General features: G+C 50.0%; 1 protein-coding gene across 3 annotated transcripts in view; it reads right to left on the minus strand.

Moving 5' to 3' along the window:
• The window catches only part of Chst11 (carbohydrate sulfotransferase 11), a 217,675-nt gene that overhangs the window by 121,343 nt on the left and 82,217 nt on the right, over positions 1–14,115 (minus strand).

The raw sequence follows: 14,115 nt of genomic DNA on the forward strand, positions 1-14,115 counted from the left end.
CTAGGAAGATTTACACGAACATGCTCTGCTCTGCCCAGGGAAATGGAAGAAGGCACAAGAAGCCGCCTGTGGTACTGACCAGACAATGAACTCGCCGTCCTGTTTCCCTCAAAAAGGAGAAATGGAGAATTTACATACATAGCCTACAGTGCCTCCTTCCTACACCTCCGCCTGCATGAGCTCAAGCTTCTTGACAGACACAGGACGGAAACAACCAACCAGAGTGCAGTACAGTACCTTCCTACCCTGTCACCAATGACCCCTGTCTTGCTACTGTCACTAGAAAGCTATTATTAAGCAGTGTGTGTGTGTGTGTGTGTGTGTGTGTGTGTGTGTGTGTGTGTGTGTGTTTTGCCTACCTGAGGGAGCTGGCATGTGTCACAGTGCACTTGTGGGTGTCAGCCTTGTCATTCTGCATTGTTCAAGGCAGGGCCTCTGTGTGTTGCTGCTGCTTCTGCTGTGGACATCAGGCTAGCTGACGAGCAGGCTTCTGCCACAGGAACACTGAGGTTACAGACATATGCTAACTCATCTGGTACACTACCCACTGAGCCACCCCTCCAGCCCAAATGCCAGTTTTAAGTTATGTGTATTTTACCAAGTGTATATTTGTAAGTTATGTATATTTAAAAGTGGTGTGGGCTATGCCCACCCACATCAACACATCGCCAAGGAGATGGTGCCAGGTCCCTGGAGTGTCTGGGCTATTAGTAACTCCACCATTTTTGTCTTGAGTATGACATGTTTATACTGGCTGGTTTTGTGTGTCAACCTGACACAAGCTGGAGTTATCACAGAGAAAGGAGCCTCCCTTGAGGAGTGCCTCCATGAGATCCAGCTGTAAGGCATTTTCTCAATTAGTGATTAAGGTAGGAGGGGGTCAATTATGGGTGGTGCCATCCCTGGACTGGTGGTCCTGGGTTCTATAAGAAAGCAAGCTGAGTAAGTCTGGGGAGCAATCCAGTAAGCAGCACCCACCATGGCCTCTGCATCAGGTCCTGCCTCCAAGTTCCTGCCCTGTGTGAGTTCCTGTCCTGACTTCCTTTGGTGATGAACAGCGATGTGGAAGTGTAAGCTGAATAAACCCTTTCCTCCCCAACTTGCTTCTTGGTCATGGTGTTTCATTGCAGCAATAGAAATAAGACAATGTTGAACCTCAGTAGGAACCCACAGATGTCCTCCGGGACCTTACACTGAATCCCTGTACTCCTCAGCCTGGATACCTTCTCAGGATGGCAAGGTGGCTCAGATTCACGGGCCCCCAAATCAAATCCCTGGCTCAAAAATCCTCCCCCCAGGCTTGGGAATCTTGCCTTTTAAAAGCCCTCGTGTCTGGGAGCCGTGGATTGAAGAGAAGGGTGGATGAACTGTCCTTGACTGGGCAAATGACGAAAAGCAGCAAGGATGTTCCCACCCCTGAACCTGCCTTCAAGCAGATGCCAGAGAGCTCTTCAACAAATCTTCTCCAACCTTCCCCGGCTTGTGTTTGTCAGTCAGAGCTGGGCAGACACACCGATGCTAGTCAGAATGGTCACTAACACCATCCCACCTCCTTGGCACTAGGTTGCTCTGTCAGGGATTCCAGGTGTGGGACCTGGAGCTATTTGAAGGTCTGTGGGCCTTGGTTTCCACATATTCACAGTGAGAGCAAAGACAGTCCCCTGAGGATTCAGAGAGCTGATGGGGACAAGCACCCAAGCCAGGAAGAAGCACACACTGAGTGCTTAATAAATGCTGTCATCTGACCCAGGGGTGTGGTGGGAGGCCCCCGCCCACCAACATGTGACGCGTGTGAGCAACAACTGTTCTCGCACTTGTCACGAAAGAGCACACTGATGTCCAATTGTCATCGGCCCTATGGTTATAAACCGTGGCCTGTTGGCTTTGCGATGACAGGAATGGATTTTATTTTAACAGTGAGCTTTCGTGCTCTCCAGGCAAACACTGCAGTCAGCAACTTCTGAGCCCCTGAGAGCTGGAAGAGGGGCACAGAGGGGACATAAGAAAGGAAGGGTTCTAACACTGTGGACACTCCCCGCTGCTGGCACAGGACATACCCACTACCACCCAGGCCTCACAGGCTGCCTGAAGACCAACCTCCATTGACCTCACAAGTGAAAGCCACGCCCATCACGCCCTCCCTCCTGCAGAGTGTGTCTCCTCCAACAGCAGCCAGAACAAGCTCTCCTTTAAGCTGCCCCTTATTGGTTATGTGGCCATGACAGAGCTCCAGGGTCTCTTCTGTCCTGCTCACTGAAGAAACAGTGTTGGCACTTCGGAAGTACTTGTCAATGGACCTCATGGTCCATTTGGAGTGAATGCACATTTCAGCCTGCCTGCGGCCATCTGGGTTACAATTTCCTTCTAGATTTCATGTCCCTCCTTTTGTCGGCCAAGGGGCTGATTTGATGGGAGATACTATACTGTCCTGACAAGAAAGTGCTGACACAGCCTAGGGGCTGGATGCTTCCAGAATCAGACCAGCTTAGATATCACGTTGTTACTTCCTACTGTGTAATACGCAGCCAACCGCAGACTAAAGGACAGCAAGGATATAAACCCGAGATACAGGGCACACGGCAGCTGTCTGACGCCTTTTACTAACGATGATAACATTTGTTCTCTGACAATGGAGCCGTGAGCTCACCACCAACCAAGCAGGAAATTGGTGGATCAGTCCAGCCTCTGTCTCTAAGATGAGAGTTCCCAAGATCACGGGGCTGTCGTGAGGATTGAAGGCTATCATCCGGTGATTCATGACTGCCAGACATCGGGAATGCTCAACAAACAGGGCTTGTCTGGGGGTGCTGAGGGTGGAACTTGGATCTCAATCAAGCACACCATGGAAGTTGCCACATTCTCCCAGTCCCGGTCACTGTTAACTCATATTGCTCTCATGCCCCATCTCTGTGAGCCTCCAAGGGCACGGACACATCTTCGTCACCACTGCACCCCTAATGTGAAATGCCTGGCACGGTCTTTCAGAGGATGGAAAGAGGGGTCTCCCTTTGAGACGACCCCCATCTTACCTCCCTCATTCATGCAGCTTGAGTCCTGACTTCAGAGAAGATACAGTGATGAGGCCTAGAGAAGACGTGCAGCTCAGTCACCACAAGATGGGAAGAGAATGAGGCAGGGTGTGAAGGGTTTGCAGATGGTAAGCGTCCCAGCTGCTCACACACCTACCAGAGGGAAGGGGCGGGCGGCTCATGAAATGCTAAGGATGAGTCAAGTTTCTCTTCCACAACAACGATGATGACAAAAACAACCACGACAACAACAGCAACAACAGCGAAGGCAAGAATGGAGCCCGGAGTAAACGGGGCATGGGTGAGGGACCACATACCCCAGCCCAGCACTTAGGAAACTGAACCCCTTGGTTGTAGGTAGTACGGGTAGCAGTCTGGCTTAATCCAGTTGAGTGGAATCTGGCTGGAATCACAGACTTGCTCCAGGGTGCCCACTGCAAAGTCTTCCCACATGCCATGACACCCCCGAGGCACGAGCGGGATGTGTCTATCCGTTTCACGGCTGGCAGCTGTGTTGAGAGTTGAGACTGTTAACTGCTTCTGTCTGGCAATTTAGCAAAATGGGATGTGGGGCTGCTCAGATGACCAAGGGGTTCGGTACACATAAAGGAACCGCCATGTGCGTCACGTGCTTCTTCCTGCAGGGAAAATGGTGTGGATCACGGAGATGCGAGTGCGTGACCCTCCCAAAGGGTGTGAGTGCCAGGGGTATGAGCTTAGGCGTGGTGGGGCCAACAATACCCCCCAGATCCCACCTACCAAAACCACATGGCTAGGAAACTTGAGGGGTCTCATGGAATTAGGACCCCAAATTCCTAGCCTGGGCAATCTGTCCGGTCTCAAATGTAACAATTCAGTTCAGACGGCCCACATGTTCCTCAGCCTGGTGCCCAGTGATGCCCTCAGCCCCAGAACTCCGTGTGTTCAGGATTAACAAACAGGAGGGGGTATCGTCCCCTGGTGCCTCCTCTTGGGTTAATGGTGCATGGTGTCTTGTCTGGAAGATCAATAGAGGGGGAAGGGACTCTGGTCTCTCGGTTCACAGTCCCTGTCCAATTGGGAATTTATTACCTTACCAGAGCTCCATGTCTTCTCTGTTGCTTTAAACAAATCCAACAGGTTCTAGTTGTGTGTCTTTTGTGGGACCCAGGAAGCTCAGGTGGGGACTTCCTATGACTTCTTCCACCCAAGTGACACTTAAGAGAAGCTGGCCTCACTTTGCCTTATAGACAAATAGGCAGGGGTTTGTTCATGTGTGCATGTGTGTGCGTGTGCGTGTTTGTGAGTGTACGTGTGTGTGCATGTTTGTGTGCATGTATGTCTGTGTGTGTGTGTGTGTGTGTGTGTGTGTGTGTGTGTGTGTGTGTGTGTGCATTTGTGATCTGTAGTCAGACACCTGGGTTTGAATGATCTCTTTTATGTTCTTCTGTCCCTGGGACCTGAGAAGCCTCCACTTCTTTTTTTTTTTCCTTTTTTTTGGAGCTGGGGACCGAACCCAGGGCCTTGCGCTTGCTAGGCAAGCGCTCTACCACTGAGCTAAATCCCCAACCCCATTTCTTATTGAAATCAAGATGGGAACAACACTGCTTCTCTCTGCTGCTATAAGATTCGACGAACCGGTACATGGGCCACGCAGAGGCGTGTTTGACACAACATTCGGGTGCTTTAGTTAGTACGTACTTAACAAACTGGAAAGAGCTATGGACCTACTTCAACTGAAAGGCTCCCAAGAATGAGCTTTAGAGGTGGAGACGAGAGCCTTGTGAAACCACATTGTCTGGGCCTGGGCCCCAGTGCTGCCTTCTTTGGTCTTGGGCAAGTCGCATAACCACTCTGACTCTGAAAGATATTTTGTGTCAAATGGTGTCATCTTCAGGCTCAAACAGGGTCAAGACATTCAAGCCTCAGAGCAATGAAACTGCCACAGCGTTTCTTAGCCCCACCCCCCTCGGTTCTTCTTAGAGACCCCCCTGCGGTTCTTTGATCAAATCTGTAAAACGGCAGGATACCGCATGAAACACCAGCATCTAAAGCGCCAACCAGTCTCTTCCCATCTCAGTAGCATGGAAAGTTCCTGGCTTAGAGTTCAGCAAATGGGCAGCAAACACAGTCTCATCAAGGTTGACTAGAGGTGCTGCCATAGTCCCTGAAGTCCCTATCCCATGCCAAAGCTGAGGCGCAGACAGAGGTGCCCCATGAGGACATGAGAGGGGCATCGGTGGCATAGCACTTCCGTTGCAAGGGCAGCTGCCCTCAAGTGAAGTGACATGAAGACACCATAGCAGGAGGTGATGTCTGTGTCGGTGTCCTCCCCATAAGCAAAGCATCAGAGCAGGCTTCAGGCTAGAAGGCCCCAGAGTGAAGCCAGTCACATGACTGGGCCTGATCCTGTGACATCTAGCCTGCAAAGGCTACAGGCATGCGGCTTCCACATGGTCCCCTGCCATGGGCACGCACACACGGACACACCCACATGCACCCTGGCACACAAGCTCACAGACAGGCTCGGTCTCTGTCTCAGTTGCCTTTGCTGCTGTAACAGTGTGTCTCACATGGGTACTGTACAGACAAAAGAATCCACAGCACACAGTCCTGAGGCTAGAACGTCCTGAGTAGAGTCTGAGTAGACCCACTGTAGAGTCTGGTGGGTCTGGTGAGATCTGCTCCCCACAGACAGTATCTCCCCTGCACTCACAGCCTCTGGTAACAGCACAAATCCATGACCTTGGCACCCTGGGACCTAATCACCTGTGATCAAGATAGTATCAGAGATTAGGCCTCACTGAGGGTGTCACGGTAAGGCTACAGGAGACCTTGAACCCCTTTGGAGCTGCCCAGGCCTCACAAGGGCCTGAAACACCTTCCACACAGCAGATATAGAATCAAAAGGCCCCAAGAAAGTTAAGGCAGCATCTCAATGGAAGACAGGCATCTCAGCAAGGCTGAGTTGGGAATGAGTACATAAGGGGCCAATGACACAAAGCCACTCACCAGGGGACATCTTTTTTACCCCCACACAAATGAACCATTTCAAACCAGTCAATCGGCCCTATCTTCTCTTCCCAGTCTCATGAAGAAGATACCCTGCAATTGACCTTCCTTACCTTCCAACAGCTGTCCTGACCTTTTAAGTCTCCTAATCTCAGACTTGTTTGTTCTGGATTGACCCCCACCATTGAATTTCCAATTTCTTGCTGCCCTCACTTGGCTGGCTCAGATGGTACTCTATCGAGAAATCAACACGCTTTATTCTTTATATTCTTTAGAGATGGGGCAAGTGTGACAGACGTGTCCAGAGGGAGAACCCCAGATTTAAATGTGTGGGGGCGCTCCAAATATTTAGGAACATCATCTGAAGACCACCACATACATTCCATCAGACCAGACCAGTCTGAACTGCTCTACCAGCCTAATAATGCACGAGCATGTGCGCTCACATGCTATACACATATGTATATGTCTTTGAGTTCATTTACCCATTTCACAAGAATACCTGCTTTATGCTAGATAATTAAAACTCTAGGCCTCAATTTCTATAATTGTACAAGAACAAACTTCCTTAGGTTCGAACACTGGGATAAGAATGACTCAAAGGTTCCATTCTGATTCAACCTGGGAAAAGGTGCCTAGATCCACTAGTACTGTCTGCGACCGCCACACTGAAAAAGAAGGCACATGTTTGTTAGTGCCTGGACCAGCTCAAAGGACCCTCCTGCTAATTCTAAGACTGGAAATCATAAACTGAACCCCCCCCCCACAAAAGGGTAATTTATAATCTCCAAAGGGCTATCAGGTTTAAAGTTGTGGACAGTGAGTTATAAAGAGCTCAAAGGCTTCCCTCTGAAACACAGCGATCCTCTGTAGGCCATGCTCAAAGCTCCCTGAAAGCCACAGGCCCACAGGTGGCCTTCAGGAAGTTTCTCCTTGGCCCCAAACCTGATAGGATGAGGACTGGCTTCCCAGCATGAAAAGTAAAGTTTTTCTGTGCAGCTGCTAAGTCACAGAAAGAACGGCTCCGAGAGTCTAAAATTATTTCCACTCCTAGGGGCTTTCATTTTACAGACAAATCACCTCTGTGCACCTCAAAAAAAGAAGAGAATTTCACACAAGAGACAACAATGACTTCTAAGGTGTGTGAGATAGGGCTTAGGGGAGGGAGGAGAGAGAGAAGTCATTTACCAGGAGTGGGATGCCTCAAGCTTTTGCCTTTGAGGAAGTCTCTAGATTCCCATCCAAAGGAGCTCAGAGTCATGGTGCTAATCTACACAAAAGTCACAGGGTCAGGGAACAGCTCCTAAGCTCTTGCCCTCCCACACTGCAGAGGGCGGAGCTGGCTGGGACTACAGCACCTAGAATGTTGGGAAAGAGGTTACACCCGGAAGAGCAGATGTGGCCTCTCAGCTGGCCTAATGAGTCACTCAGCCCCTTAGCCACCGTTTGTTTCCTCGCAGAGTGTCCAGCCCAGGGACAGGCCTCACCTGCTCCTCCAGAGACCGGGAAGAATAACAAAGTGGCTGCTACATTGTGTCTAACGGTGCGGTCTGTGCCAGAGTCACATAGCATTGTGTCCCAGCCTTCTGCAGACCCCTCTAACCTCAGCGATGAAGGCCTGCTTCTGGGGCTTTCTGGGCTACTGGTGACTACAGGGAGACAATCTATAAAGTCTCAAAACACACGGAGGCGTCTGAGACCACCTCTAAGAACATTCCAGGATGGGAGTGCAGAGGCACCTATGGGTGGGGGATGCTCCTCTCACCATAAGCCAGCCTGGAGCTCCATCATCAGAGTCACCTCTCATGATAAAAGGCAAATAGCTTACTGAGAGGAACTAAAATGCTGACAAGATCCATCTCCCTTCTTAGGCCATGCCATCTTTGTGTAGACTCGGGGAGAGAGCAGGCTTCAAGTGAGGAGAAACCTCAGCTCCAAAACCATGAGCACAGAGGGGCAGTGACATAACAGTAGTGGGGAAATTAATCGCACATCTGCTATACGCTGGGTACTTGGTTACCATTCCGGGGGTACTATCTCATTTAATCCTCTCAGTAACACCGTGGGCTAAATGTCTACCTTGCATACAAGCTGGGGGCCAGGAAGGATAACATTCATTCCTTCTTTTGCTCAACATATATTTATTTCAGGTTCCACTCTGACTCAGCATGTAGAATGGTGCTGAGATCCATTAGTGATGTCTGCTGTGTTCACACTGGAGAAAAGAGACGGATGTGTTTGTTGGTCCCTAGAAAAGCTCCTCACAGTGTAAGATTGTAAATCACAAGAGGGTAATTTAGAATTCCTCAAGGCCCTTAGGTTGAAGGTGGTGAGTTGTCACACGATCTCAGATCGGGAGTTATTGGGCGGCAAGAGTGGAGAATCCCGGGTTGTGAATTCTGGGGTCTGTGTGGGCTCTTATAGCACTCCAGACAGGCTGGCATCCAAAGGGACAGATGGATTTTCTGCTGAAGGAGAGAGACAGAGTCAGAGACAGACAGAGACAGAGACGGGGCAAACAAGAGAACCAGAGACACGACCCCAGCCCACTCTGCTGTGTGTTCTTCCTCAGAACAGAGGAGGCACGGGGGGTGGGGGGGGCGACAAGTCTCTTGTAAGATAGGGAGAAAACTCAGCCTTGCTTAAAGCTCCTCTTCCGCATCCAGCACAACCCAGGCAGCGGGATACTCTCTCACCCAGGAACGGCTTGTGAATCCAGATAAAAACTCAACTCCTGGTAAGGAAAGCCCACCACTGACACATTCCAGAGCCAGGGAGGACCGAGGCATAACAAAATCACCAGACACAGAGCTCCAGTCATCTGTGAAAACCAGCAAGAACGAGAAACTTTCCACTACCGCCTCTACCAAACCCAGACCCCGAACACCGCTCCTTACGGGCCACGCCAGGACTTAGTCACGCTCCGTGTAGCTATCAGGATCAGAGGGAAAGGCTAGCTGGATTACTACTGAAGGACCAGGGGGTACAGCAATAAGGAATCATAGCAAGCAGGAAAAGCAAACGGCCCATGAAACACAAAGACAAATCCGAAAAGATGGCAAGCCCCGGCCCTCTTAGGAGCAGAGTCCCATGAGGAAGGAAGGCCAAAGTGGAGGGGACAGAGACTATATATTTGAGTGTGTGTTTCACGATGCACTTGGTTTTAGTGGTCACTTTATGTCATTCCGAACACAGCAACCCTCCACAGGTTATGCTGCAGAGAGGGAACCGGGAGGCCTGACTGAAAGGCACAGTAGAGCTCTTGCTGTGCTCGAACAAGGTGCCAAGGGGCAATGCTTGGTCACCTATGTCACCCTCTCTGTCACCTGCCAGCCGTGTAGGAGGTCACAAAACAGTGTCCTTGTGTCCTTTAGGGTATCCAGCGGCCCTGCCCTAAAAGTGGAGCTACATGGCAGGAGGGCCGGGGTCTTCTGGGATACAAGGACCAAACTAAAGAAGGCCAAAGCCAGGGGGCTGGAGAGATGGTTCAGCAGTCAAGAGCACTGGCTGCTCGTCCGAAGGACCTAGGTTCAAGTCCCAGTACCCAGACCCAGTTCCAAGGGATCTGAAACCCTCACACAGACACACACGGAAGCAGAATACCAATGTAAATAAAACAAAATTAAAAAAAATAGAATGACAAAACCTCTTAAACACAAACTTTGGTTAAATAAATTCTGATATCATTGAGAAATGTGCAAAAATACCTTAATTCCGAAAACACCCAACCTGACCAATTTGTAAAGCAGTAAGAAAGTCGTCACATGCCCTGGGGAGTCTAGAGGCAAGGCCCGGCAGGCTGAGTGAGACCAGAACTCAGAGCACTGAGAAGTGGGAATGGGCTCGTTTTCTGAGTTTCTGGGATGCTAGAGATGTCCCTGAGGGCAGCAGAGAGGCTAAAGGTACTGAGAGTCTCCTAATCGACGCCCTTGGCTGTCCCCTGATCCTGCCACATGCCTTGTGCTGTGGCCTCTTGTGCCAACGTTTAACCACTCTGCCCCAATATCCACATCTGCCAAAGAATTCCACTCTGTGTCACATCGACACGCCCACCAATCAGGCCATCAGTCATCGATCTGTCTTCCTGGGTAGGAGGCCCCAGCCATGGAGATAGCAGGTGAGGGACCAGCTGTACGTAGAAAAGAAACGAAGGCTGGCTGTATATGCATGAGAAATTAAGTGGGTGTTCTGGGGTTCAAACCCCAAGTTCAAATTCTTCCTGATTTCCCTTAAGCCTCCCTTTCCCCACCCCACAAACAACCTTATCGTTGGACCCAGCTCAGGAAACGGCTGTACTGATTAAGTAGAAATTGCTTAGGCTAAGCCCAAAGCAGGGCAGCTGTCACAGAACAAGCATTCGGTGACAATAACAATACCGAGAATGTGGGAAACTGTCTGCAGTTAGACTCCAGCAGAGCAAAATCATTTCCAACACAAGCTGCAGGCTGGCAGACGACCCAGAGGCACTTCTATTTCAAGGTCTGGAAACAGCTTTCATGTTGATGTGCCCAAGGCCTAACTTGGTGTTCCTAGCACCTCAGTCAGAACGTAGCTTCTTTCATAGAATCATAGGTGAGCTGGTCCTTGGAGATCCGGGCTAGGTCCCTCCTAAGCCTGGGTTTTTTTGTTTGTTTGTTTTTGTTTTAAGGCAAGGTCCCCTGCTGGTACTTAGGGCTCACAATTAAGCTAAATCAGCTGGCCAGTGAGCCCAGCATCCACCTGTCTCCGCCTCCCCAACGCTGGGATTACAAACGCAGGTCAGCACATCCAGCTTTCTACATGGTTTTTCCAGGATTTAACTGAGCTCCTCATTTCTTGCACCACAAATGATTTAACTACCGAGCCATTTCTCCCATCCTCACCTGGGTATTAGAATAAAAACTACACTTCCTCACTTCCCCCACAGTGGAAAAGAGGTCGAATCACCCAGGTCTGGCTAGTGAGCTATAAGTATAAACATTTTTGTTGTAGTAAAGGACTGTCCCAGACTACAAGACAGGAACCTGAGGGAGGCAGAGCGCTTAAGCCTCTGGCATCATGGCGTTATGGTCAGGCCCTGGTGGGGCTGTTTTGTGAGGGATGTCATGGTTATTGGCATGAACCATGACATCTGGCCCTCACAAGCTCCGAGTCCATTTGGAAAAATTATGGAGATGGAGGAAAGTACCAGATGAGGCTAACTACCAGTCCAAACCAAGCCGTCTCCAAGAGACGGAGTCAGGGGGATTGTGACTTATTTTAGGGCTCTTCTCCCTGCTTACACGACGCTTCTATACCCGACTCTGTCCCCGAGGTGAAGAGCAGAGTTCAACTCAGACCAACTCCAGTGAGAACCAGGACCTGATGCTGAACTCAAGGAACACAGGAATGGACAGGGGAGGGGCCTGGTCCTCAAGACAGCAAGTCTGACTAAGAGGGACGAGAGGCTACTGTGACAGGCTACCCTGTCCTCAGATTTCCCATGGACAATCGGGACATAGGCACTGGCTGGGCTCACAGAGGTAACTAAGCCAAGGTCCTTCCATAAAGGAGGAAAATGGAGCCAGATCCTCCAAGTTCAAGTCTGCTACCCCATTACATTACAAAGTACAGTATTCCCTGCGGAGGCATGACCGGTGTCCTTAGCTCATCTCTGCATGTTTGCTATGTGCTGATCCGTATTCTAAGTTATGACAGCACCCATCAAACTCACCCCCACCCAAGAGTAAATTCCTGGAAGGCGCTGTGAACTCTGCTGACACGTCAGTGGTGGGGTCCTGTGACTCTTCTGTCTTGAACCTCTCTCTCACTTGAATCTAATGCTGTCTCCTTAGACAGAACAGAGGGCCCGTGGCAAATACAATCAAAGAGAACAGTTACCCAGCTGCCCTGCCTTTCTCTGTTTCTCCCAGTTTCTCTGTGAGCTGAGTCAATACTGCCCTGGGTGACAGTTAATCAAATAGTCTACTGTCTGCCATGGTTTGAAAGACAATGGTCCCCAAAGGTTCGTATGTCTTAAAATTTGGTCCTGGGTTAGTGGAACTGTTTGGGAAGGATTAAGAGGCGTGGCCTTGTGGAAGGAGATAAGGTATAGGCTTCCACCATCATGAACTCTGTAACTATAACTGCAATTAAACACCTTTTTAATAAGTTGCCTTCGTCCTGGGGCTTTATTACAACAGTGGAAGGTGAAGTAAGGCAGTATTAAGACCCTACAGGATCCACCCCCATCCACTTCCCCCACTGCAGTCTAACCCCACTCCTCCCTCAACGCAATGAACTCATTCCCACACAGGAGCGTCGCCAACCTACTTAGTTCCTGCTCAGAAACTACGCCTTCACAGAGGCACTCGTCTGCCAACCCTCCTAAGTGGATCTTCCCATCATCGATAACACTCTGGCATTAACGGCACTCCTCCCCACTCAAAATCAGATTGCATGCTGGGAGCGTGCTAGCTTAGAGACGCTGACTTCCCCACAGGGACAGAAGCTCCCTGGAACAGACACTATCCACTTATCACACTGTTGCCTCCTCAAAGCCTGAGTTGGACCTGGCAGGTTACAGGTGCTAAGTGCCCAAGAAACAAGTGGATAAATTAATTTGTGGGACATTTGCTGTGTGTCAACTATTGCGCCAGGTTCTGGGAACCACAGATTAAAATCAAACAGAAATACCACACACACACACACACACACACACACACACACACACACACACAGAGAGAGAGAGAGAGAGAGAGAGAGAGAGAGAGCTAATGCTCCTCTCCTTGAGTCCACAGCATAGAGAGTGAGCCCTAGAGGTAACCTTAGCTGGAAACACTAAAAGAGAGGATCCCCACAACGTCACAGCAGCACAGGTCACTTCCCAAACCTACCTGCTTCTTGACACGGAAGAGCCCCCAACCCCTGCCTCTAGCTGGACACAGGACCCAGGCCTACCCCAAGAAACTGCCACCAGATCGGGTCTCAACCTGAAGCCTGGATAAAGAACATCCCCACATGCTTTGACAAGTTCATGACTAACGGTTCCTTCAGGTCAGAGTCACCCACACAGAAGTTTCGAATCATCCGGAAGAGATGATTATAGATGCCTCTGGTACCCAAGGGCTAGGGACAGGCACCACCATCTAAAGAGCCTGAATGATAAATGCACATCAAGCTGGTTCTACCATTTTCCAGGGGTGAGGTAAGAGACTCACTTTGAAGGAAATGACCCAGTGGCTTCTGTCAAGAGAACTGGGAACCCCTGACCCCCATCTTTTCCTTAAAAAAAAAAGAACTATCATAATAGGTAGGATCAGAAGAGGGGACAAGGAAGGACCTCCGGGAGCTTGGTCCTTCCTAAGAGGTCTCATTTATGTGAGGTTACAAGGGGTCCGTGTGCCTCTCCTGGCTCGGCCACCATTGGAACGCCTTCTTCTACACTTTATTGAGCAGGGATGCTAGGGAGGGTGAAGGGGCCCAGAAGCACATTTTTTAGAGGCTAAAATAATGACCAGGGAAACTTGCATGGAATTCTGCAAGAGCAGTGGCCACAGTCACCTTAACACAGAAGGCCCCCACAGCTGAATTCTTTTCAAATCACCATCCGTGGCTGGCAGTGGCTGAGGGCAGACTTTGCTTATCCCACTTCCAAACCTGCACAGGAGTCTCAGGTCAGTGCCAGTCACTTTGATCCACAGCCCGCCCGCCCACATCCTAATGCACACCATTCATTTCTGGCACACACACCAGAAATACACATATCATTACTTCACAAACTTGCATTGCACCTTCTGACTGCTACTCCTTGTGTGTGTATGTTCCCGTACACACACACACACACACACACACACACACACACACACACACACACACACACTTCTCTTACTTCCTGAGCCTCCCCCTTCATGACCTTAAATAGCTTCCCTCTCCTTCCTTCACACGTTCTCCCTCCCTTAAGGTCTCACCCTTCTCTGTTTTTTATTGTGTGCACATGTGCTTGCCTGAGTCGTCATACACATGTATATATGTGGGCACGTATTCCAGGGTGGACAAGCGGAGGTCAGAGGTCAACTTCATAGAGTCAACTCTCACCTTTATGTGGGTCCCCAGGGGGACTCAGGCCATTTTGTGT

The sequence above is a fragment of the Rattus norvegicus genome, chromosome 7 (genome assembly GCF_021556685.1).
Source record: "Rattus norvegicus strain SHRSP/BbbUtx chromosome 7, alternate assembly SHRSP_T2T, whole genome shotgun sequence".
Taxonomy (NCBI): domain Eukaryota; kingdom Metazoa; phylum Chordata; class Mammalia; order Rodentia; family Muridae; genus Rattus; species Rattus norvegicus.